Source organism: Physeter macrocephalus, chromosome 4, assembly GCF_002837175.3.
Source record: "Physeter macrocephalus isolate SW-GA chromosome 4, ASM283717v5, whole genome shotgun sequence".
NCBI classification, from domain to species: domain Eukaryota; kingdom Metazoa; phylum Chordata; class Mammalia; order Artiodactyla; family Physeteridae; genus Physeter; species Physeter macrocephalus.
Genome location: NC_041217.1, coordinates 15,991,109 through 16,016,959, shown reverse-complemented (window position 1 = coordinate 16,016,959; position 25,851 = coordinate 15,991,109). Strand labels below are relative to the sequence as shown.

The 25,851-nt window shown below is 39.4% G+C and overlaps 1 protein-coding gene across 20 annotated transcripts in view; it reads left to right on the top strand.

The window, feature by feature from the left end:
- Positions 1 to 25,851, top strand: part of ESRRG (estrogen related receptor gamma) — a 665,923-nt gene that overhangs the window by 119,811 nt on the left and 520,261 nt on the right. For 4 of the 20 annotated variants that reach the window (XM_055084016.1, XM_028488323.2, XM_028488311.2 and 1 more), the window contains one exon: positions 9,067 to 9,408. The exons of 14 other annotated variants lie outside the window; for them this stretch is intronic. The gene's annotated coding sequence lies outside the window, so the exon portion shown is untranslated. Of the gene's footprint in view, positions 1 to 2,886; positions 2,956 to 9,066; positions 9,409 to 25,851 lie in introns of all 20 variants that reach the window. 2 more of the 20 variants (XM_028488312.2, XM_028488313.2) reach the window with 2 other exon arrangements.

Here is a 25,851-nt window from a genome sequence, read left to right as displayed (position 1 = left end):
ACAAGAGGCAGAGGTAAGATACTCCTGCATCTTCAGAGAACTGCGAATCACCTGGCGGGACTGGGATGTGGGCCTTGTGGATCCGGAGCAAGTAAACCCAGCAGGAGGGGGAGGCTGGAACCAGACCACAAAGGGCTTTGTGCACCGTGTTAACAAGTTTGATCTCTGTCGAGTAGAATCTTGAAAGGGCTTTGAAAGATTTTTGCAGAAGGGCGACATGTCTAAGTTTTCATTTTAAAAGGATCACTCACCCCTGGATGGAAACAGGAAGACCAGTGCAGGAGGCTGTCAGAATAGAATACTTGTGTCCATCATATTTTTGAGAGTTTATCTTCCTATTGTGCTGCAGAGCCTATGTTGCTGGCCTAACAACATGGAGACTTTGGCGAGTTTTAATAGAAGAGCGGTGCGCTGATGAAAGGGTGGGGGATCAGATCAGGAAGGAAATTGAAATGAGAATAATTTAGTGAAGATGCAGAAAGGCTGGGGGAAAATTTAATAACCATATTTCCATGGTAAAGTTTGGCTCATATATATCAGTTTATTAGTTCAAATCTAAAATCTGTTATGCACAATTCTGAAATCCAAAAAAGTTGCTGTTGGCTTTCATGTTTCAATTTATATTTATAAATTTGGCCTCAAAACATTTTGGCAGCAAAATCTGACCTTCAGTTATGTCAGGCTAATTATATTCTTTTGTTTATTCCACTGCATGAATATTTGTATCTTTTGCTATAGAAATAGCAGTGCATCTGACTGTGGCCCTGCTGAGGGGTCATGTAATGGGTGGTGTAGGCCTTCTGTTGGTGTTGCTTTTACTGCTATGACTATTAACTATTACTGTCAACTAATATATTACTCTCAACTATATAGCATCATACAGTTTTTTAAATTTATTTATTTATTTATTTATTTTTGGCTGCATTGGGTCTTTGTTGCTGTGCACAGGCTTTCTCTTGTTGCGGCGAGAGGGGGCTTCTCGTTGCGGTGGCTTCTCTTGTTGCAGAGCTCGCGCTCCAGGCTCACGTGCTTCAGTAGTTGTGGCTCGCGGGCTCTAGAGCGCAGGCTCAGCAGTTGTGGCGCACGGGCTTAGTTGCTCCGCAGCATGTGGGATCTTCCCAGACCAGAGCTCGAACCCGTGTCCCCTGCATCGGCAGGCAGATTCTTAACCACTGTGCCACCAGGGAAGCCCCATCGTACAGTTTTTAGGATATTTAATATTTTTCAATTTCAATTGATTAAAAAAAGCCTTACGGAATAGATACTATCATTACCTCATTCTAAATACACAAAAAGAACTGAGGCACAAAAAAATTAAGGGACTTGCCTAAAATAACATATTTGGGAGAGTCAGCTTGGAAATTAAAATCCCAATTTCTCTTTTTTTTCTAGATTTTTAAACAAAATGAGCAAGAATGTCCAGACAGTGGACATTGCAGATAGTGGAATAGGTTCCCCCCACTATTTTGGAGTTCTGTAGACTCTCTTTTCTCCATGCATCTTGTAAATAAAAAACCAAGCTAGATTCAGTTGTGTCTGATGTGACTCAGACGTGATCCTGTCTGACAGCAGCACAAATAATAACACTTTCATTTATTCTCAATCTGAATGAGGCTGAGAAGAGTTGTTTTTATTATTTTATGTTCTTCTCCATTTGTGAACTGGAAATTTTCACTAGAATATATTGCTGTTTTCCCCCTCCCTGGGTAGAAACTGTAGTGGAAAGACTAGCACAGTGGCCGTAGACTACAGAGTACTCCACAAGATAGTACAAGTGTAGAGCTGGTCGTTGGATAAGATAACGGATGTCTACAGTTCTAAAAAAAGAAGCTTTTTACTTGTATATCATTTCAGAACATTCTGTCCCAACTTCTGATCTATAGCATGCTTATTGCTGAAGTCAACATCCTAATGTTACCAAAGAATAAAACCCTACATCACTTATTGATTTGCAGTCTCTTAAAAAGTGACAACAGGCTTTTTTGGTTATGTCTCTCAGTGAAAGAGTTCACTTATTGGATTTTCAGTTTTCCTGTATTGTGTGAGGATAAACTACGTAGACATACGCCTGGGTATAAAAGCATCAAGGCATCTGAGTTGATAATTAGACTTTACAAATGAATTCTGTAAATATGCAAAAATATGTAAATATTTTACTCAGATTATGAAGTCTTAATGAGATTCGCCAAACTGGTTCCATTTATAGCAAAATTTAACAGAACCCCTAGCTTGGGAGACATGATCAGTGGAGTCAAAGAGAGGGGATAAAAGGGTAATATCTTTTGAGGGTTCTCTTTCTGCAAGGAATAAATGCTGAAATGAGATTTCCAGCCTAAATATTGACCCCAAGTAATCATGATGACAGCGATGCTGAAGATTCTAACGGGGAGGAGGAGACGAGGGAGAAGAAGGGGGAAAGGGAAGAAAATAACAATAATAACTTAGATTTGAAGAGCAGCTTATAGTTTCACTAAATGCTTTCAGCAAGTTGTAAGGTAGGCAAGGCATTCTTTTAAAAATGAGATTTAGTCTCAACTAAATTGTTACTTGCATACGGTCACTTATCCAATGACTTGGGAAGCCAAATTCTAGCTCGTTTGACTTAAAGTTCAGTAATTGTCCCATTATACAATCTTACAAAAAAAAAATGGTACCTATCTTTAAAAAATATTATATATGAATGATGCTATACTTATGATGAGTAAGTTGATAGCATCTCAGTCTGTATTATGATAGTACATATCTCTGTCCTGTTTAGCATTTTGTTAGTTTGAATTTGATTCTCATGCCATCACTCTTTCCCTTTCCTAACCCCTTTCATCTTCCCACCATCTTTATCTATGTTCTAAGATTTGTAATTCACTGGACTTATTGGACTTCTTACAGTAATATCAGAGAGAGAGATTTGCCTTCCAGTCTACTCCCCAAATCAGCTGTTTGAGCCATAGAAAGAAGGTAAGATCAACTAGTCTCCACCTCGATATATTTCTTCCCATTCTCACTCTAAATCTGGCCAAAAAAATCTGAGGTCCCTAAAATGTCAAACCTTCTTTGCCATGCATAATCAAGATCCTCACTAATATCTTGTATATATTTTTTCAGTTAGTGAGGAAATATGATGAGTACAATTTTAGTTTATTAAATTTGCATACATACACCAAGATGACATAAACACTTAGTGATACTGTGTAGAAAAAAATTCTTTCAGTAAACCCCCTCCAATGAAATGATTTAAGTAACTGTGTGAGTTTGAACCATGTTTCAAGAAAACAAATCAATGTTTGTATGTATTTTACTTTCTCCAAACTATGGGTTTAATTCATATTTAGGTGGTATAAATCTCAAACATTACCAAGAGGAAAAATTTGCTTTCCCAGCAGGGGTCTGGATGATGGCCCTTAACAAATGCAAAATTTGACATTCATGTAAAAGGGAGCTAAGTAAGACCATTAAAGAGATGGTAGAAATTGACTACAGCCAGAAAAATACAAAGTAATGCAAACACTCATCCCTTGCACTATTTTCAGAAATCCAAGAGCTGACCTATAGGGAGTCCTGGGCTGTGTTGGTATGTGGAGTAGTGTAGAGAGGTACCTGTTGTAAAGAAAATAGATGATTCGATTCCGGTTCCTAGGAAGCTGAGTTTAGAAGAGTGTCACTCTTCATTATTTGTAGAGTGTATTCTTCCATGGGGTTTCTGCTTTTTTTTAGTGATGCTTGGAAAGTATTCAGAATTCAGTTGCTTTTTGGGCTGTAATGAATGTCTGAGGAGTGAGGGTCCTAAAAAATAGAAGATTTGGGTCTCATTAGTACTTAGTGTGGAAGTCCTGCATCTTATTTAATCATATACCCAACTGTCCGATAAGCTAGTAAAGATGGAGAATAAATAAATGAATGGAACTAAGAATAATTGAACCCAACTTAAATCTAAGATAACTAACATGCTCCTCTTTAAACATCATATATGCATTTTCTTATCTCTGGAATTTCTTCTTTAAAAGCCTGGGATGAAGAACTTGCCCAGTAAAAATAGCCCCAGTATTGAGCTAGCAGGCTCTCCGACTCCATGATTGTACTAGTTGGGAATTTCTTTGGGAAGACTGTTCAGTGCTCTTTTTTACTTCCTTACCTATATAATTTCCTTACCTATATAATTTCCTTACCTATATAATTTCACAGAGGGCCAGTATCGTAGGGTAAATGTGAAGAACAAGTAACCAATGGGAGAAAACAATATTCAAAAGCACTTGTTATAAAGCAGAAAGTTATGAATACATACGCAGAACAGAACACTACAGAATGAAAAACAATTGCAGGTTTTGATAGGTATGTGAGGAAAGAGTCACTGAACGATTTCCTATTAATTCTGGGACACTTATACTATTTTTAAAATATCCCACAAACCTCTGCCTGACAAAGGAAGAGTACAAAATAAAGCCCTAGTCTCTGCAGTGACAGCTATTTCCATAGCAACCTGCCTGTCAATCAACACCCACTTCATCGAGCTTCAGAAAACACCCCCAGAAATAAATGTCAAAAGTCTTATGCAGGTTCCAAATTTAAATCAAACTTTAAAATAAATTAAACTAAGAACCCAAACACCCACAGCAGTCACAAAAGTAAATTTTATTTTGGAAGGAGAGAAAAAGGGAGTAAGAACACAAAGGCCAAAGGAATTCTCCAAGCAGATGTAAGAAGGAAAAGAAGGGAGGCTAGGTGCCCTTCGCCCTTTCTTAGCGTTACTTGATCGAGTACGGTTTCATCTAGAGGAGTGTCAATGGTAACCCATCCGTATCTTTTTCCTCTGGCTTTGATGGTTGGCTTTCATTTTCATGATCATCATATCATGTTCACCCTCTCCATCCCTCTGGTGTGCTAATGGTTCAGCCCCTCCTTTTGACGGTATGAAGGCAGGGCACGGGGCTAACTCCAGGTGGAAGGGGGTGCTTGGTCACTCTGTCAGGTGGATGACATTAAACTAACACTGACTGGAACCCCTGACAGTGAAAATGACCTCACATGCCATTTTAAGTTCTTCTGTTGCTAAAGCATCCTCCAAGAATTTGGCAGGAAGTAATGCCCACCTCTTTTACCCAGAGATAAACTATATATAAAGCTTAATACCACACTTGGAGGGTAAGTCACGTGACTTGACTTATCTCTTCTAAGAGTTTCGTATTATCTAACAGTGGAGCATTTTAAGGAACTCTGGTTTATTAGAGACTACAGACTGCTTTTCTTTCCAAAAATTGGAGACATGTTAACTTGTTAAAATGTCTACGAGCATGGAATCAGTTCACAAGGGATTATGCAATTTCACATTGTTCTTTACCAAATTTAGTATAATTGTCATTATCATCGTATCAGTTCTTAAACCTCTATTTTTTGCTATTAAAGAAATGCATTCTTCAAACACTCTTTTGGCATCCTAAAGTTATATATGCTCAGTGAACTTGCTTATATATGGTCACCTTAGCTGCACACCTTTTTCCTAAGTGTGTAATAAAGAAAGCTTGTGACGGTCCTGTTCGTTATAGGTTGAATTGTGTCCCCCACACCTTAAATGATATGTTGGAGTTCCAACTTTCAGCACCTAGAGATGTGACCCTGTATGGAGACAGGGTCTTTACAGAGGTAACTAAGATAAATAAGGTCTTTGGGGTGGGCCCTAATTCAGTATGACTGGTGTCCTTATGGAAAAGGGAAATTTGGACACAGACACAGACGTTTATAGAGGAAAGACGTTGTGAAGAGGCTCAGAAAGAAGAGGGCCATCTACAAACCTAGGAATAAACCTGCCTAAGGAGGCAAAAGACCTGTACTCCAAAAACTATAAGGACAGAGGCCTAGAACAGATCCTCCCTCACAGCTATAAGAGGGAACCAACTCAGTTGACACCTAGATTTCAGACTTCCAGTCTTTAGAACTGAGACATTAAATTACTGTTGTTGAAGCCACCCAGTTGGTGGTACAACAACAGCCCTAGCAAACTGTCCAAGAACATGGTATATCTTTCCATCTGTTTGTGTCATCTTCAGTTTCTTTCATCAGCATATTATAGTTTTCAGAGTACAGGTCTTTTGCCTCCTTAGGTAGGTTTATTCCTAGGTATTTTATTCTTTTTGATGCAACGGTAAATGGGATTGCTTCCTTAATTTCTCTTTCTGTCATTTCATTGCTAGTGTATAGAAATGCAACAGATTTCTGTATATTAATTTTATATCCTGCCATTTTACTGAATTCATTGATGAGCTCTAGTAGTTTTTTGGTGGCATCTTTAAGATTGTCTATGTATGGTATCATGTCAACAGCAAACAGTTTCCAATTTGGATTCCTTTTATTTCTTTTTCTTCTCTGACTGCTGTGGATAGGGCCTCCAAAACTAAGTTGAATAAAAGAGTGTGTGCCCTTGTTTTATTCCTGATCTTAGAAGGAATGCTTTCATCTTTTCACCATTGTATGGGTGAAAAGTATGAATATGATGTCAGCTGTGGGTTTGTCATGTATGACCTTAATTATGTTGAGGTATGTTCCCTCTACGCCCACTTTCTGGAGAGTTTTTTTTTTCTCATAAATGGACTGTTGAATTTTATCAAAAGCTTTTTCTGCATCTATTGAGATGATCATATGGTTTTTATTCTTCAATTTGCTAATGTGGTGTATCACATTGATTGATTTGCAGATATTGAAAAATCCTTGCATCCCTGGGGATTTTTCTATGGGGATCCCATAGAAATGCCAAGAGTCTAATTCAGTGGTGTTCAAAGAACGCAGGGATAAGGGAGCAGTGAGCCTTGTCCGCTGGTCAGTGCCTGGAGGGGGTTGGAGAGCTTCCTGGCAGGACAGATGTGGGAAGCCCCAGAGGGGAGCTTGCTTGAGGAAACTGTGGGAGAAAGGAGAGAAATGCACGCATACTCCCCAAGTTCCTTTAACCTAAACTTAGCCTGGGAGTTTGCCTTTTCTACATTGCCAATGTCAGTGTCAACTTCTTACTATCAGTAACTCAAAAGAAGGGTTTTCTAACGCTAACAGATTAGGACCTGTTTTGAATGCTGTCACATAAGGTGTGCGTCAGTAACTGTTTCCGTATAATCAGTTGGGTTCATGAGCTTCTTTTTTCTCAAATTTTATGCATTGGGGTTTGGGGCTTCTATGATCCCATCTCATCATCACTTTTATTCTTTACATCAGCAGATATGGATTGCATGCCTCTTGTGAGCATAAACACTTGCGAGTTTTATTAAATTCTCAAATTCTAAAGGAAAACAAGGCTTAAGTATTATAGAAATAGATGGCCTCCTCAGAAGATTGGCCAAAAACCTTTGAGGGCAATCTGCTAGAATTACGGAGGTCTAGTCAGGGGCAGATTTACTGAGAAGCTGATGACATTTAAACACCAGATCATCTCCATTGCCTGGCCCGCCTCCAAAGCTTTGTTTTTAGTTTTACATTTATATTATTTTTATTAAAGAGAGTCCCTCTCCAACTGCATGAGTTTCAGGCACCTCAAAACCTGGATATGTCTCTGGTTCTAATGATCGTGGGGCTTCTAGGAAACAGTAAATCCTGCAAGGGGTAGGAAGCCAGAACAAGGGGAAGTTAAAACAAGGCTGAATACAAAAATCGGGACTAAAGATATGAATATTCCAAATGAGACAAGTGCTGAGAAAGTAACAAGTCTGAGTTGGGCAAGAGGGAGGGGTGTGGGAATCAGGGTTGGGTCTGAAGCTGGGTGGCCAGGGACCACAGAGGAGAATTCCCTGGAGAATTGAGATTAAGAACTAGATAAATTAGGAGTTTGGGATTAACATATACACACTACTGTATATAAAATAGATAATCAACAAGGACCTACTGTGTAGCGCAGGGAACTCTACTCCATATTCTGTAATAAGCTACATGGGAAAAGAATCCAAAAAAGAATGCATGTATGTATATGTATAACTGAACCACTTTGCTGTACACCTGAAATTGACATAACATTGGGAATCAACTCTACTCCAATATATAAAATACAAATTAAATTTTTTAAAAGAGAACTAGATATGAGGTATCCACAAGTGAGGTGCTGTGACAGGCATGCTGGGGAATGGTGTGTGTGTGTGTGTGTGTGTGTATAAGGAAATCTCTCGTATCCTTTCCAGGACAAAAGCAGTCCCAAAGCAAGGAGAGGAGAGGGTCAACTCAACTAAAATGAAGAGCAAGGGTTTTAGACCGCTTGGAGAGTATCCAGCAAAGTGCTTTGCGTGTAAGCGCTCAACCAATTAGCTAATGTAGAGAGGAAGCAGGGTAGTACACAAGAATTGAGTCACTCACAGCCTCTGTTCCCTCCAGAGCCAGTGAAAAGATTCAGCTAATGTCACAGTTTTCCACGTCACCACTCAGGCTCTGAGAAGGCCAGCCTCGCTTCCTGGCATTGGAGTAGCAACCTGTAAACCTGTTTACTGAATGCCAGGGAGTTCTCATTTCACTTGGGACTTCCTTTTATGTTCCAAATAAAACCTAAAATCAAGAGACACAGGTTTGGAGGCCAGCATTTTCCATCACTTTCACTTGGCGTCGTTTAGTGATAGGCGGTGTGTCATTTTCGCTGTAGAGTGTGTGTGCAGCTGGGAGATGAGTTATTTATAATAATAAGACTTTGCACGTATGTAGATATTTGCATAGTAAGCAGATCATATGGAGTTGGTGGCGTCTGGTGGGTAACCTTGGACTCATCAGTAGATCTCATTATTGAATGTGGCTTGTTGGAATTTTCAAGCTGTTGCCCATAAATATTTTAACCTATTGGTGCTGAAACCTGTCTACCAGAGATCAAAGGCATTTTCAGATCTAATCTGTCTCGAGGGAGGGGTAAGGAGGGAAGGGGCTGTTATCATAGAGAAGAGAATCGAATTTCCCCATCTTCCTCTTTTCTACCTCGGCTTCCCAGTTTCCACTACACACCTTGCTTAATCTTATTTCGCATAATTTTGCATTCATGGTCACTGTTTCCCTGGTCTTTGGCTATTTTAGTCAAACTCTCCTGGCCCCTTCAGACAGTCATTCAATGACTTCTATTCACAGGACAAAATTTGGTGTGAAGCTGTATCTCCACCTCTCACGCCGTACCTCTGAATGGAAAGATAACCTTTGACAACGTTCAGTTCTTTATGAAGATCGCTGTTAGCGCGTCGCCTGACGGATGGCGTGTTATGTGGGAGAATTCATTTGAACAGACTTTCTGTCGAAGGCTGAATACACCCCCAAATCACAATGGTAATCAGAGCCAGCCGCCTCATTTCTGATGATTTTACAAATCAGTCGGGCTTCAGAGATGCGTCCACATGACACTGTACCCACACTGAGTTGTTTTGGCTGCAGGGATGGCTGCTTCTCTCTCTCTCATTTTGCTTTCCAGCTGCATTTGTGAGTGTTTTCGTCCTTTGCTAAAATATGTTTTTCAAAAATGTGATTAACAGTCATTTTCAGATATAGATATTGGCTCTCCTTCGCCAGAGAGACACAGCGTGTAAGAACAGGCAGACATCAAAATAATACAAAAGGGTATGTTTATTCATCGGGAACTGTGTTAATGACTACATCTGCCCCTCTCATTTGGGGCTGGCTGGGTTCATCTCTGCTCATCTGATTTGCTGATGCTCCCCCCCTACCGTGAAGTCTCTTCGTTTTGTACCCCATGAATAAAAAAATCCCCATGGTTCGTCTGATGTTTATGCTTTCAGTGTAAGTCAGAGCAGTTGAAAATTTGAAAACTGTACTCAATGGGCTATGCTCACGAGACACATGGATGTAGAGGTCCGGCATTCTGAGCGTTCCTTAAACAACTTTCCCATCTAAAGAATTCATGCCAAACACCATTAACAGTAGACAGTGAACTGACAGCAGAGCGTCATAAAGCAATGGGAAGTTGACATTTTGTTTTATAGCCTGTCATTTTTGTTTGTTTCTTTTTCAAATAAAATCGTGGGCTTGTTTGAGTGGCTTGGAGCTGTGTCTTTGGATGTTTTTGGACTTGAGAGCTTTGAAAGCCCCAAAGCCAGTGACTTGAACACCACTTGATTTGCATCTACTCTAGGCCAGTTTCAGATCTACCATCTGATCTACCATCCTATGGAAGGAATTTTAAAGAGCAATCTTCCTTAAAGGAATAAGTCAGCCGATACATAGCATGCCCCGTGAGCCTTGCCTTGTGCTAGGTGCGCTCAGAGAGGTATGAGGGGAGTAATACCTAGTCTTAAACATGTAGAATTTTTATCAGATTGACTTGAGCAGGAAGCTTTTAGTAACAGGGTGAAATTACAGAGATGGAAATGAATGTGACATCAACTATTTCTCTTACCATGAAGAAGGAGGATGGTTTAACTGCTTTCAAATGCAAACTTGGACATATGCAAGGTAATCCTCCTGCCTTGTGTTCCCAGCAGGTGACCTAGAAACGTGGCCACTAATGTCTCTGGTCAAAGTTTTAGAAAGGTGTTTCTTGAGTTTCTAAATCCTGCAGAAGTATTCCTAGTATCTGGTGGGAAGATGCTCCTCTAGCCAGCAGTTTGTTGGGGGACACTGGTCCATTTCAGTAAGTCTCTGGGCCACAGAGGTCATCGGGATTTGTTTCAACTCAGTCACGGTGCAGAACCTTGGAGGAGTGGACTGAAGTGGTAAATCAAGGGCCGTCGTCCCTGGTTAATGAAAGGAGACTGATAAAATTTCTGGAGGTAGAAGTTGTGTTGCTGTTTCACAGGGCAACTTGTGATCGTCATCTGTGCTGCCTTTGGGGTTGAATTCTTTATCAGTACTTGTCTTTCCTACCCCCTACTCCAAGAGCTCTGACGGTCCCTGGTAGCACCAGCCTAGAGACTGCACACGGTCTAAAAAAATCTAGCGTGTTTCCCATGCTGCCTGAAGGCAGTCTTCTTTCCCTATCAGTTGCCATCAACTACAGCATCTTGTGGATATTCTAGAGCAGTCACTGGAGGCAAGGGTTTGGATTCAGCTGCTCTATCCTTCCACTGAGGATGTAGTCTGATGGCAGAGAAATAATAACAGTGTATGGAAAAAGCTCTGTACTGGAATCAGAAGTCTGTGTTTAAGACCTTAGCTCTGCTGTTTAGCTTTTGTAACCCTGAACAACCGCTTTGCACCTTGCTGAATTTGGAGATAATAAGATTGACCTTGCCCATATCACATTCTGGCTGTCAGGCTCAAAGGAGTTAAAAAGAATGAGTGATTAGTAGTGGTGAAGGTTTTTATATGTGCTGTGCTGGGTTTGTGGTCCTGGTGTTGTAGCTGTTTTATCTCAGTGCCTAGTTCCTTTAGGATATGTTTGAGCAGCGCGGGTTAGAGGTGAGATTGTGATGTGGGACTAGACCCATTGGGCAGAAGATCTGGGATATTTTATTCCCTGTGGTAGAGCATTCTTCCTGCTTATATCACAGCTCCTCTCTTGGATGCACTATGGATCGCTTAACACCCTTCTCTTGCTCTTCATCTGCTCCCACCTCAATCCTGTAATTGGGCTGGGGCTTTATTATTATTATTATTTACTATTGACTACACAGCACCTAGGACAGTGCTTGGCATGTAGTAAATTCTCAGTACGTAGATACTGAATGAACACCTGGATGGATGGATGGATGGATGGAAGGAAGGAAGGAAGGAAGGAAGGAAGGAAGGAAGGAAGGAAGGAAGGAAAGAAGTCCAAGTAAAACTTCTTTGATAGGCGTAGAAAGTTTGGTTTCATCAAAGAAAATCACCTAAGAATAGAACAGGAAGGGTAGAGTTTTGTGGAGACTGACTTGATAAAGATATTTACAAGACTGAAGTTTTTCACTCGCTAATCCTCCGAAGTCATAAATGGTTTTTGACAATAATCCTTACAAGTGCTGATATTTTTCAGGCGTTGAGCTGAAGATAAGGATAATATCCTTGAATTATCCAATAGCACAATTACAGTATTCCGAAATTTGTTATGAAAATGCCATTGGCTTAGTGTTTCTTTCCTGTCCCATCTTCCTGCTTTGGCAGGAGAGAATACAATTATTGAGTTAGTAATTACATGGTATCATGGGAAAATATCTTACGAATTTTAGACTGAAATCATAGGACCACATGGTGATAGCTTGCTCTCTCTGAGTCTCTCTGTCTCTCTCTCTCAACCAACCACTCAACTTCCCCACCTTCCCATCCCCCAACCCCCAATAATTGGGAAGTCACATTCAAGTCTTAATGTTTTGGCATGGTGGGACATTCTACCACATTGGAATTCTATATATATATGTATACAGGATGATTGAATATCCCTTTTGCCCTTTTTGTGAGTATCCCGTGTATTTAATCTCTATTATCTCTGAACTCATTACAGTCCTTTTAAAGATCTAGAGAAAAATCTTGATGGATTATTCAGAGTAATTAATCACATAGAATTACAGTAGCTATTAGAAGCCTTAAACTGATGATAAGATTTATCAAATTCAGGTGGGGAAGTTAGCCTTTATCACTGATGACAATAAGTAAAATAGCACACAGTTTAAGAATTTATTTTGACACTAGTTGTTTACTAAGTAATTAAAATCAACCATTGTTATTAAGCCATTGTTATTAAGTAACTATAGTATAATACTGGCTCCACACCTCCTGTGGTGTGAATAAACTAATGAATAAACTAAATTATCAATGATATTATTAATAGAATAAATTTAAGTTGTATATATAGCAATCATTCAGGTTAGTATATCGCCAATAATATTAAATAAAATTTACACTGAATCTTTACACTACCAAATTAATTGTTATATTATTCAATTATATTTTACTTTTTAACATACTTTAAAATGATTTACAAATTTCTGCTTGGCCCCATAAATTATGTTGAGTATACTCAGCTATGTGAGTTAAAGGATAGTCTCCGGGTTTTAAGAGTGAACCAATTCTATCCCCAGTTATTAGTTGTTGCTCTGTTGAAAACAAGTGATAACATACTTGGGGATAAAATATATCCATCAATAAAGACCACCATGATTTTCATGGTGATGAATTTACTGGCTCTGAAGGTGATGAGTTAAAAGTAAGCAAAAGAGTACTTTTCCTATAAACTTGCCTAGGCTGCTTGACTTACAAAGCGATAGGAAAAAAGAAGAGAGAATTTTGATACAGAAAAATTGTGGGTTTGACCTTTTATTAAAAGGATTTTTTTGTAATGGTCAGAAGAGCCGTTTAAAAACCACCTCTAATGTTACCGTATAATACATTAAATGAGAATTTAGGATATTGTAGATGTCAGGTTATCTTTTGAGTTAAATGTAGCAGACCGCAGAACTTTCCCTTTGGTTGACACTGACACTTTGAGAAGGGAAACATTATGCCAGTCCTTCTGCATGTTGGCCCTTTTTCGTCTTGCTTAAGTCCTAAGAGTTTCCTATTACTCGTGAACGTGAATGCTGTGAATGCCAGACAGAAATTGTGACAGAAATTTTTGTTGATCTGATGAATGGAGCTGGTTGTTGTCCTTTGCAGGCTCAGAGTGGTCTTAGCATAGTGGGGCAAAGTCACAAGTCTTGTGTTTAAAAATTTCCAGTCCTGCTTATGTCCTTATAAACTGTGTGTCCTTGGATTAATCATAGAACATTCCTGGTCTTGATCTTCTTTAAGAGAAGGCATTTAGGTCTAAATAGTTCTCAATTTAGGATCCTTGGAGGAAGTAAGGGGGGAATGACTCATTTTCAGGATTTTTAAAAGTCTAATGAAAACAAGACATAAAATCTCAGTGTAAACAAACTAACTAAATATCTCTTTACTTTTGCTTTTGGGATTACATAATCCCTCCCTGTCCTCCCCACCCCCGCCTTTATTATTTTTGTTTTTTTGCAACATTGGTTTATCTTATACAAATTACAAATTTCTGACCAGCAATAATATAGCTTTTTATTAATAAAAACAGAACAGTTATTATTAACTAAATGCAGTTTGATTGTCCAACACAAAGCAATAGGACTCATGGGGGAAAAACTCTAAAAGGTGTCAGGTGGTCCTTGGTAGTAAAAAGTGCAGAGTCCCTTTTACTATTTTTAGTTCAGTAATTTCAAAGTGGTGCACTATTTATGATGGCAGCTATGAGTAACAAAATACTATTCTTACTTCACAGGCACTATAGCTAAATTGTCAGACAGCATCATTCATGAGATAAACAGATATTTTTGGAATAAATCAATTGGTGATACAGTTATACAGATTAATTTCGTAACCAGCACAATCTATTTTCTTTCAGAACATTAGATTATATACCCATGTTACTGTATTTGGGGAAATCTTGAATTGAGTACCATTTGGTCGGTAATTCATTCTACTTTATTTTTAAATACTCTCTAAAACTTGCTCAAACAGAAAGGCTAAATAAACTGGATAAAACATACCTCATTGTCTGTCAATTCTACTTTGTAGAAATCACTACAAAGAGAGTACTAGGTATTAAGCTCTTTTCTGATCTGGTTCTGTAAAGTATTTAGCTGTTTCCCCTATCCAAAATTTAAATGGCATCGCAGTGGACAATAACAAATGAATTACTGATTATAAACACTCTGAGTTTTGGTTAGCTTAATATTAGACACAAATTACAACAATTGTAACAAAATGTTACAATTAACATTAGCCATGAGACAAGCAAATAAAACTTATACACACATGTCAATTTATTATTTTTAGAGATTTGCCTTTTCATTACAAACCTGGTCCAGATTCATTTTAATAAAAGAGAAACTGATGTTTGGTGAATAAAATTATTTGTACATATTTTCTTATTTATTCTTCTCAACAATGTAAACTAAGCATTATTTTCCCATTCTGCCAATTGAGAAGCTGAGGCTTGACCAGTTTAAGTCATGTGCTCAAGCTAATAAGTGGCAGAGCCATTTTTCATACCCATTTTTTTTTTTACTGACTCCAAAGTCCATCCTTCCTCCAGCATTCTAATATCACTCCAGATCAGTACTTTTTAGTTTTGGTATTTCAGTCAAGTGAAGGTTTTCAGTGTATGTTTCTGTAATTTCCCAATATAGTTTTATCTGGTTGTGATCTTAATACTGATTTGGGGGTCGAGTTCAGATAAAAATGAATGTTGTAAACAGTAGCTAACTGCTGATCACTAGAATATTTGGATGTTAGAAAGCATAACAGTTATCTATTGAGTAATGAATAACCCCCAAACTTAGTGGCTTCAGAAAATAAGGACATATTCATTCTCATGCTTTCTGTGGCTTGGAAATTTAGGATGAGCTTGGTTGGGAAATTCTGGATCGGGGTTATTCATGAGGTTGTCTGTCACCAGGAAGTTGCAGTGGGTTTTTGGGCAGAGCTACAGCCAAAGGACGGCTTGAATAGGGCTGGAAGACCCACTTCCAAGGTGGCTACTTTTACAGCTGGCGTGTTGGTGTCTCTCCATGTGGGCCTCTCCCCATAGCATGGTGGCTGGCATCTCCCTAGAGCAAGTGATTCTCTAGAACAAGGCAGAAGCTGCAATGTCTTTTATGAGCTAGCCTTGGAAGTCACACATCATCACTTCAGCCTTATTGAAGTGGTCACACTGGACAGCCCTAATTCACTATTTCTTTACCACTCACGCAAAAAAATGTGAATACCAGGAGACGAGGGTCATCATAGGCCATCATGGAGCATGGCTACCAGACATGAAAAAATACAGTATATATGCAATTTTACAGATAATTTTTTATTGGTACTGATCCCTTAGTTTTAAAGAGTAGGAAGCAAATCCAGATTTATTCAAGCTCATGTAACTTTAGGGAAGAATCTGCCTTAAATTGACTATTATACAATGTGTATAATCTCTGTCTCTCTTTGAAAAAAATACACACTGGTGCTGATTTGGAGGTTTGAGGTTGGCTTGTTTCTAGCAGAGATTCGTTGTGAAGAGCCATTTATAGGTGCTGAGCTGGCTTTAGCCACCACAAAAGTCCAGTTACCGTCAGTCCTGATACAAAGTTACAAAAAAAATTTTTTTCTTGTGATGAGAAATTTTAGGATTTCCTCTGTGGCAACTTTCAAATATGCAATAAAGTTTTACTGACCATAGTCACTGTGCTGTATGTTACATCCCCATGGCTTATTCACTTTACAACTGGAAGTTTGTACCTCCTGACCCCCTTCACCCATTTTGCCCACCCGCCATCTGCCTTCTGGCAACCACCATTCTATTCTCTGTGTCTATTAGTTTTGTATTTGTTTTGCTTTTAGATTCCACATATAAGTGAGATCATATGGTATTTGTCTTTCTCTGTCTGACTTTTCACTTAGCATACTGCCCTCAAAGTCCATCCATGTTGTCGCAAGTGGTGGGATTTAATTCTCTTCTGTGGCTGAGTCGTATTCCATTTTATTTATACAGATGTATATAACCACCGTGGCCTCCTTGCTATTCCTTGATTAGTGATATTAACCATCTTTTCATGTGCCTGTTGGTCATCTGTATATCTTCTTTGGAAAAATGTCTACTCAGATCCTCCACCTATTTTTTAATCAGATTGTTCGTTTTTTTTTGCTGTTGAGTTGTATGAGTTCTTTATGTATTTTGAATATTACCCCCCTATCAGATATATGATTTGCATGTGTCTTCTCCCATTCAGTAGGCTGCATTTTCCTTTTGTTGATGGTTTCCTTTGCTGTGCAGAAGCTTTTTAGCTTGAAGTTGTCCCACTGGTTTATTTTTGCTTTTGTTGCCTTGCCTTTGCTTTTGGAGTCAGATCCAAAGAATCCTTACCAAGACTGATGTCAAGGAGCTTACTGCCTATGTTTTCTTCTAGGAGTTTTATGGTTTCAAGTCTTGCATTCAAGTCTTTAATACATCTTGAGTAAATTTTAAACGTGAGGTAAGATAGTACTTAGTCATTTGCTTTTGATAAGCAGGAGACTTTTCTGAGCTCAAAGAGGTTTCAAAACATAAGCCTGGTTATTCACCCCTGTTCAAAATGCTGTTGTGGCTGTCCATTTCCATTTAAAGTCAGAGTATTTAGAATGTTCGAGAAGACTGACCTGGGCTGACCCCCATCTCCTCCCTCACCTGGCCTCTCTCTCCCCTCGTGTCTCTGCTCCAAACACCTGGCCTCTTTGTTATCCCTTGAGCTATCCAGGGCCTTGGCACTGCTTGAAGTATTCTTTTATATATCCTTGTGATTAACTTCTTCCATAATTCAAGGCTTTCCTCAAATGTTACTTTTTCAATGAGATCTACCCCAACCATCCCATTTTAAATTGCTGCCCTCTGCCTAGAACAATGAACCTGGAACATAGTAGGTGTTCAGATATTTTTTTTTTAATTGAATGAAAGAATTATTAGTGAAGGTGTAGGGAGATGCCAATACTGCTTTTTCTGCCCAAGGCAGTTTGGTACCTTTCACTTGGTTCATTTTCAAATACTGATGCTTAGTCTTTTACAAAGTCTCTAGAGACAGTAATCAAGTGTGAATGTGCTTTCTTTCTGTGGGAGATTTCCTGTCATTCAGAAACCAGTGCTGTTTCCCTCCTCATATCTTTAGAGTTCTAACATAAAAAAAGAACAGAAGAAAAGAAAAACACTTCTACTAAGATGTATTATAGGGGACAGGTTGATATTCTCTTAAGGGAGGAAATTAACTGAATCATTGCTGTAGACATTGGGGAAATTGTTTCACTCAGAGTTAAAAAGCATCTTGGGAGTATAGTATAGGGTGCCTGCATGTGCTTTATGATGGTCTTAGCTTATGACCTTATATTGCTTTTATTTCTTTATTAAATCAAGATATATCTCATTGAGGCCACCACCCTACATGACACGGCAGGGTCCATTTTGTTGCCTGTGAACAGAATTGTCTCCGATTGAATGGAAAGCTGTATCTTTGACGTGTGCTTAGTATGAGCCATCTCTAGGCTGGACTTTCCATTACTGTGGGTCTCCATGGAATGGGAACAGAGTGTGTGGACCCTCGCCGTGTGGGCTGAGTGCTTTACTGAGCTTCTGCCTTCCCAAACCCCGAACTTGTGTCTTGCCTTCTCCTCTGTGGGTTTCCAGTGAAATGTCCCTAAGTGGTCCTTCACGTGGAATCAGTGCAGCAGGAGACAACTGAGCTTTTAAATTTTATGAAACATCTAAAGAAATCAAAACTTTATGAACAATAACTATCATGGGTTAGATTGTGTTCCCCCCCGAAGATGTTGAAGTTCTAACCCCTAGGGCCTCAGAATGTGACCTTAATTGGAAATAAAGTCTTTGCAGATGATTAAGTTGAGATGAGGTCTGTAGGGTGGGTCTTAATCCAGTAGGACTGGGGTCCTTATCAAAGGGGGAAATTTGGACACAGAGAGAGACACAGGTAGAATGCCATGTGAAGATGAGTTTATACAGCCATAAGCCAAGGAACTCCAAAGAATGCCAGCAAACCAGAAGCTTCAGAGAGAGGACTAGAACAGATTTAGCCTCACAGCTTTCCAAAGGAACCGGCCCTGGTGACATCCTTGATTTTGGACTTCTAGCCTCCAGAACTGTAAGACGATAAATTTCTGTTGTTTAAGCCACCCTGTCTGTGATACTTTGTCACAGAAGGCCTAGCAAACTAATACAGTAATTATTCACTTATGTATCGTAATGCAAGCATTAAGCAGCACTCAGATGACACCACAACAATCCTCTTAGCATATTTTACATGTGAAAAAACTTAGGTACAAGCAAAGATGTATGGGGTAGATTATGTTCGTATAATGAGGTAATTATTAAACCAACATTTCCATGCAATGCTATTTGTTAATTACAATAGCTTGATCTTGACATACCTGCTATGAAATGACTAGTTATTATCTGGGTATTAGAACAGAGGCATGTAGAGGTATTACCCCCTTTAGAAGCAGACATGGAAATGATCTTGTCTAATGTCTTCATGTTACAGAAGAAGAGTTGAGTAGTTAGCCTTAGTAGGACCAGAGAAGCTAGGAAGGAGGCTTGATCCAAGATTCCTAACCACTCTTCTTTTTTTAAACCAAATTTCCTCTCTTACAAAGTATGAATCATCACAGAAGAGCTACTCAACCAATGTTTGCTGAATGAATAAATGAAGCTAAAGATTTTTGAGCCAGGCTTAGAGTTTTGGTAAACTACCAGATATTTTTCATTAGCTTAAGTTGATAAGAACTTTACCTCTTAGAATAGGAAAGAAATCGGGCCTGGGCTGATCTTGAATCCCAGTGTGCCCACACTTTGCTGTGTGAAGTTGGGCAAATTAACCCTTCCAGGCTTAGTCACATCACCTTCAGATGCTGTGTACACCTTGCAAGAAATGAGATGAGATAAGAATGCCTTGGAAGGTTATTTTTAAATGTGAGTTAATGTAAAGCACCAAGCAGAGTTTTTCACGTTTAAGTGTTCAATAGTGGCTCTTCTGACTTAAACATCTTTAAAGACGGTACACAGTATAATATCTTTACATACCTCAACTATGCTGTTGCTATGGCAAGTGCATTTGATCCAGCTTTCTTTTAATTTTTTAATAATGATGAGGTGTGAACCCCGTTCCAGCTCTGATCCTCCCCTCATCTTTTCTTTATCCAAGATCTGGGCATTCTTATGCAGGTAACTGGGGCTGTGAGGTCCAGGGAAGGCAAACCTGAATAGTTCACACAAGAGTCCTATCCACAGCTTTCTCTTCTCTGACACGTCGTGCCCACCCACAGGAGAGAGTCACAGATAATCACAGGTAATGGGCCATGCCGTGTGTGATTATTTGAGCAGCCCATAGGAGAGAAAGCAGCACCCTGGCTCCAGCCCATGGTTCAGGGGTCATACAAAGCATGTAAACGTGAATGTCCACGTCTGGTTATATTTCCTGAAATAGGCTTCAAAGGCTGGATATCACCTAGGTTCTCTTAGTGGTCATTTGACATTTTTCTCATGTGTTTTCCATAAATTATATATATTTATCAGGATGCATTCTAAATCCATTTATATTTTTCTTACTTGTGCAGTAACTTGGGGTTTATGAGATCTGGGTGTTCATTTCATGCTGTAGGAAGGAATATTTCTACTTATCTCTTACAGAGTGATTAGGAGTATACTCATCTGTGCACACTGCTGAGACTAAAATCACTGAAAACCGATGCTTAATTGTGATAATATAAATAGTAAAATGTGAGCAAAATGCTAAATTACGTAGGGATAATGGAAAATAGAAATTATTGTAAGTGGCTTTATAGTTGCAAAAATGAAGTAGTGTCTAGATAAAATATGCCATTTTCAAACCTAATTTTAGACCCATATTGCTCAGTGAAATGAGATTAGTATAGTAAAATAATAAGACTATAATTGTCCCACATTGGTAGGCAAACGACACTGGCAAAGGTGTAGAAAAAGCATGCTGTTAACATCTGAAAGTTCATTTTTAGTTTCTTTCTTTTTTCTTTGTCTAACTTTTTCCTGCAGCTTTAAGAAACAGAGAGTCATAGACAATATGAGTATCTATTCTTCAGATAAATCATCTATTTTACATTTTAGATATTTAGCTTTTCTTGCATTGTATTGTAAGAAACAGTTGCTTGAAAACAGCGTCTTTGTTTCATAAGAGGTTAGCTGCTTCCACTTGAAATCACAATCCTTGGGGATATTACAATTAGCTCTTTAGCAGGAACTCTGGTGCCACCCAGGTGGAGATGTAGCAGCAGCACGTGGCAAGGGGATCAATCCTTAGGAAACAAAGATCCTGTTTTCATGCAAATGCCTTTAGTGATTAAAAAAAAAAAAAAAAAAGAGCATGGGTGGAAGAGCTATTGGTTTTACATTTTTAGAGAAATTGCTGAATGCTCTTTAGCCATGCAATCTTGTGACCTTTACTGTTCTCTCAAGGTTAATGGGGTCCAGGAAAATGGTAATGTAATAATTTGGGTTTCTTGGATGTCCCACTAACTTACAGTGTATGTCCCTCAAATTTGCTAGCATTTTGTACGGTGGAGGAGGGTGGTGTTGATTATAAAATGTATCTGGAATCCCTCCGTCCTTATTCGAAACTCCTTTCTGTTTCGAATCATCCAAAGTGTATGAGGAAAGAGGACCTCAGTGGGGAAATTGTATGCATTATTCTCCCTTTTATTCAAATTAAATAGGAAGCTACAACTTGTAGTCCAAATATAAAATAGTCAAGAGTATTTTTTCCAGGAAACCGCTAATGTAATATCACAACTCTTCAAGTCTAAGACATTTATAGCCAGCACATGTCAAAAGTTGGGGATTCAGCAGGACCTTGTTACTGAAATATGCATCTAAAAGGTCTGGTTTCTGTCTCCTGGTGAAGAGCAAAGGGGTGCTGTTCACACCTGTGCTGAGGATCTGGGGAGGAAGAGTGGGAGGTGGGTCTGTGTTTCTGTCTGCAGGGCTGCCATGTGAAGTGGCCACTGCCTTCCTCCGTGAATATCCTCCTGGTGGCCGGCTCTGCAGGGCCCCTTCCAGGAGCTCTTGAGAGGCCATGTGTTTTGCTGTTATCAACAGGGGCTCATTATACCAAGGGACTCAATTTAGAGTGACTTTAATGGGATTGGGAGTCAAACTGCTGTCTAGCCCTATGACAAAGAAAATTTAAAGTACCCTGTATTTATTATGCCTTTCTCTCTTTAATAACGTCTGTCTTTAATATTCTTCTGTTAGCTCCTTTAATTTTTTCTTCTCCATGTTTTTGGCATTTTTATGATTTGCAGTTCCATTCGAAATGGGCACATGTCATAACGTCATCTAATTCTGTTGAGAAAGACGCCCCCATTTCCTGTGGCTTTTGGCCAAGCCACACTATTACTTTTGATTCTGATTTTTTTTTTTTTTTTCACAGATGATGTAGGCTGTGCAGTATAAAGTAGAAGATTCTTTCCAATTTGAAAAGAGATTTAGTGCTTTCTTTTGCGATCTCCCTGGGGGCAGAGGTGATGTGTCTGACAGTCAGGTCCTTCACACCTAATACAGGGTCTGGCCTCTGAGAGTGCTTAGTGATTGTTGGTTGAATGAATGAATGATCCGCATTCTAATCACATTCTATTCTTAACATTAATATAAAATCCAGTTTTGCTCTCAGTTGGCTGGGCTGTGGATGGGCCCAGTACTTTGGGGGTGTAGTGAATACATAACATGATAGATTGGAAATCAAAGTCCAAATAGTTTAAGCTTTTTTGATATTCCTTGACTTTTTCTTATTTCTCATTCATTCATTGATTTATTCAACTGTCAAAGTAAGGCCCCTGCTCTGAGCAAATTACCATATTACATTGTCTCCTCTTTTCTTCTTGCCTATTGTTTTTCACTTCTTCTCCTCTGATTTATCTGTTCATTTCTTTTGATTTTTACTCTTCTTCTTCCCTTAGGTATTACCTCTCCCGCTCATCTGCTTTTACTCTTCTTCTTGCTGTCTCTGTGCTTCCCACTTTCTTTCCTTGAGCTCCTTTAGTAGTTAACATTCTACTTCCAGTCCTCTGCATCTATATATTTCTTATATTCTCCTTTTAGAAATATATCCTATTGTCTCCTTATCTACCTGTTCCTTCTCGTTTCCTTTTTTTCCTTCTCTGTCAGGTCCAAAGAAGCATAGACATAGTCATGTAAGCAATAATTCTAGGTTCTTCACCTTCATTTCAAAACCTGGTTTAGATTTGTTTATAACAAACAGTGATTCAATTGATTCCATCATCTTCAGGTAAGATCTTGCCTAAAGCTCTTCAAGCACAGGATAAACTGTCCTTAGAAAAAAAAAAAGGAAAATTAAAGCCCTCCCGAAAAGGCTAGCATTTGATTTTCCTTAGTAACCTACCTTTTGAATCCTGGCTTGGAGTGGAGTTCCCCTCTCCATTTCTGTTGTTCTCTGCTTTATATGCAGAGAGGTCCATACCAAGATTTAAAAAAAGAAAAAGAATAGAATGTGCTCAGGATACAAGGTTGGTTTATAATAGAACAAAAAAGATAGGAGGAAGGTAGTCATGAAAGAGAGAAAATGCTATAAGCCATTCTTAAAATTCTGAACTCATTTATTTATTCACCAAAATAAACTCCAGGTACCATATTAGTGACTAGGGATTCAACAGTGAACAAGACTCACCTTCTGCTAAAGGGGATAATATTCTGCTGTAGCGTGGTGAGTGACATGATAGGGCTATATGAAGGCACCCAACCCAGAACTTGGACGGCTGAGTTTACACCCCTGGGAAGAAATGACAGTCATGCTGAGTCAAGAAGGATGATTCAATAGTAAAGAGGAAACATGGTGGAAGGCAGCAACGCAGACCTGGTTGATGGAAGCATCACAGAAACAACATGGCTAGGGTCTATGGTTTCTGTGATGTGAACACAGAGGAGGAGGCCATGGCGGTGAAATCATCAAGGTCTTATTGGCTGTGCTAGGAGTACGGACCTCGATATGAAGCAACGGGAGCCACCGAAGGGTTTTAACAGGGCAGTGGTGATCTGGAATGTTCACAGAGAAGGCGTGGAGTAAAAATCTCAGGCAAGGACACAGGGGAAGGTTGCAGTATTCAAGGGGAGTGATGGTGGTCACCTTCCCTAAGAGGGTGATGATGATGGTGGAAATAAGTGATGGACTCATGGTGTATGAAGAGCAGAGATGGACAAGCCATGATGATATATTGGAGGCAAGAGATGAAGGAGGAGCAGGGGATGAAGAATAGCATTCAGTCTCTTGGGTTCTGAGGAAAGGTAGTGTTTCTGAAGAGTCATCTCAGTTGTCTTGGATCTGTAAGTGCAGGCTTGTGTTCCTAAAAGCTTCCAGATTGACATCCCTGAAGACTAGTGTCATGTTATGTTTCATCACAGTGAACAGCCAGGCTGGCTTCCGAAGGTGCTCTCATCCATTTGCAGAAATCCTGCACGGCAAGAGCGGGACCCCAGGCGGTGTAGGCGGATTCTTAAGTTGTTGAACAGTTTGGATTGAATTGAGTGTTGGCAGATCAGTGGTTACAATATGTTTCTTACTGTTCCTTACGGAAGAGTTCGGTCGAAATAGTGGTACCACTACGTGTGTATGTGTTGATGTGTGTATGTGTGCACTCGTGTGTTTATATATGTGCATCCACGGTGTGCATGTGAGTGTGTCTGTGTGTGTGTCTCTATACAGATGCTTCTCTTCCGGGTCCCCCATCCCTGGGAGGATCTCACTTCATGCCTTGAGATGATTGTGGTCCCTATGCTGTGGAGAACTAGGAACTGGGAACTGGAGGGGAGCCACTGGTCCATTTCCACAAAAGAAAGCCAAACTGTTGTCAGTTACAATGAGTTTTGTTCACTGCCGAAAGTCTGGACTAAATTTGAACTGGTGACTCCGAAGTAGGTGACTCCATAGCCCATTACCAGTCCCCTGAGATGTGTAATCCACTTTAAAGATACATTTAAATAGCCTACTATGGGAAATGTAGTCAGCAAGCTCAGAGATATGCTTCCATTTCAGAACTCTCAGAAATGCACTTACAGATTTAAGAAAAAAAAAATCTTTGCAAGAAGTAAAATGCGCATGAAAGAGATGATTCATTGTATTAGAGCAATTAAAACATTGGCTCCTGTTTGCATCCATGATCCTCCTGAAATAAAAATATATTGGAGAGAAAGCTATATTTACCTGGAGATAAAATTTAAAAGATAAGGAAGATAAACGTCCATTTTTCTGAAAGAAGTAACTGAAAATCTGCAGTACGTTATAATTCAGGCAGAACCTCATCATTATGGACCAGGAGCCTGAGTGAGATCATTGTGGAACTGGAGCCAGAGTGAGCACAGTCTCTGCCCAATATTTTTTGAGGCACAAATGTAGCCAGGAGTGAGTCATTCAACAGGGTACCTCAGAGGTGCAGCGTCGTGGATATAAATGGGCAAGACTTCGGTACCGGAAAATCCGTCACCTTAACCTTGGATGTGCCGTCATCATCTCCCGGTGAGTTCACAGAAATCAACTTCCCCGATTCCGATTCATGCCTCAGGCCAGGTCCGCGCTGCAGTGATGCTTCGGGTGACTCAGAGAGGACTCATAAATCTGACGATCTCTGCTCCCAGACTCCAAGTGATATAACCTTTCCTTCTTGGGTTACAAATACATTATATAAAAGTAACATGGGAAATGGTTACTCTGTGTCGACTTTGCTTATTGCCTTCCTCTGAGAATGTGCCAGGGAGGAGAGAACTGGGAGACTCTGGTCCTACCAAGGAAAGGTAGGAGAAGCAAGGGGGAGGGGGAGGGAGGGAAGTCTTTCCCTCACCATGTTTGTTTATCCAACACGTGTCTGTATGGGGTCCCAAGAAGAGCGTGGGACTTAGGGAAATATAGTTGCAGTCTCTTGGGTCTAAACATAACTAATTTGCAGAGTTGTCTTAAAGGGTGAATGAAATCATTCATACATTCATTCACTAATCAACTGTTCATTGAGTCTCTACTAAACTGCTGAAGAACCAAGAGTGAATAGTATGAAGTCACTGCTCTCCTGGAACTCACATTCTAGTGGGTAGAGCTAGAGTTAAGAAACAATTGAACAAATAAATATTTACAATATCAGCAAGTGGGTGATAAAGCTAGGTAAGGAGTGAGAGGAACCAAAGAGTGGTGCTACTTTATTTTTTTTTAAATTTATTTCTTTGAAGTATAATTGATTTACAATGTTGTGTTAGTTTCTGGTATACAGCAAAGTGATTCAGTTATACATATATATATATACATTCTTTTTCATATTCTTTTCCATTACAGTTTATTAAAAGATATTGAATATAGTTCCCTGTGCTGTACAGTAGGACTTTGTTATCTATTTTACAGATAGTAATTTGTATCTGCTAATCCCAAACTCCTAATTTATCCC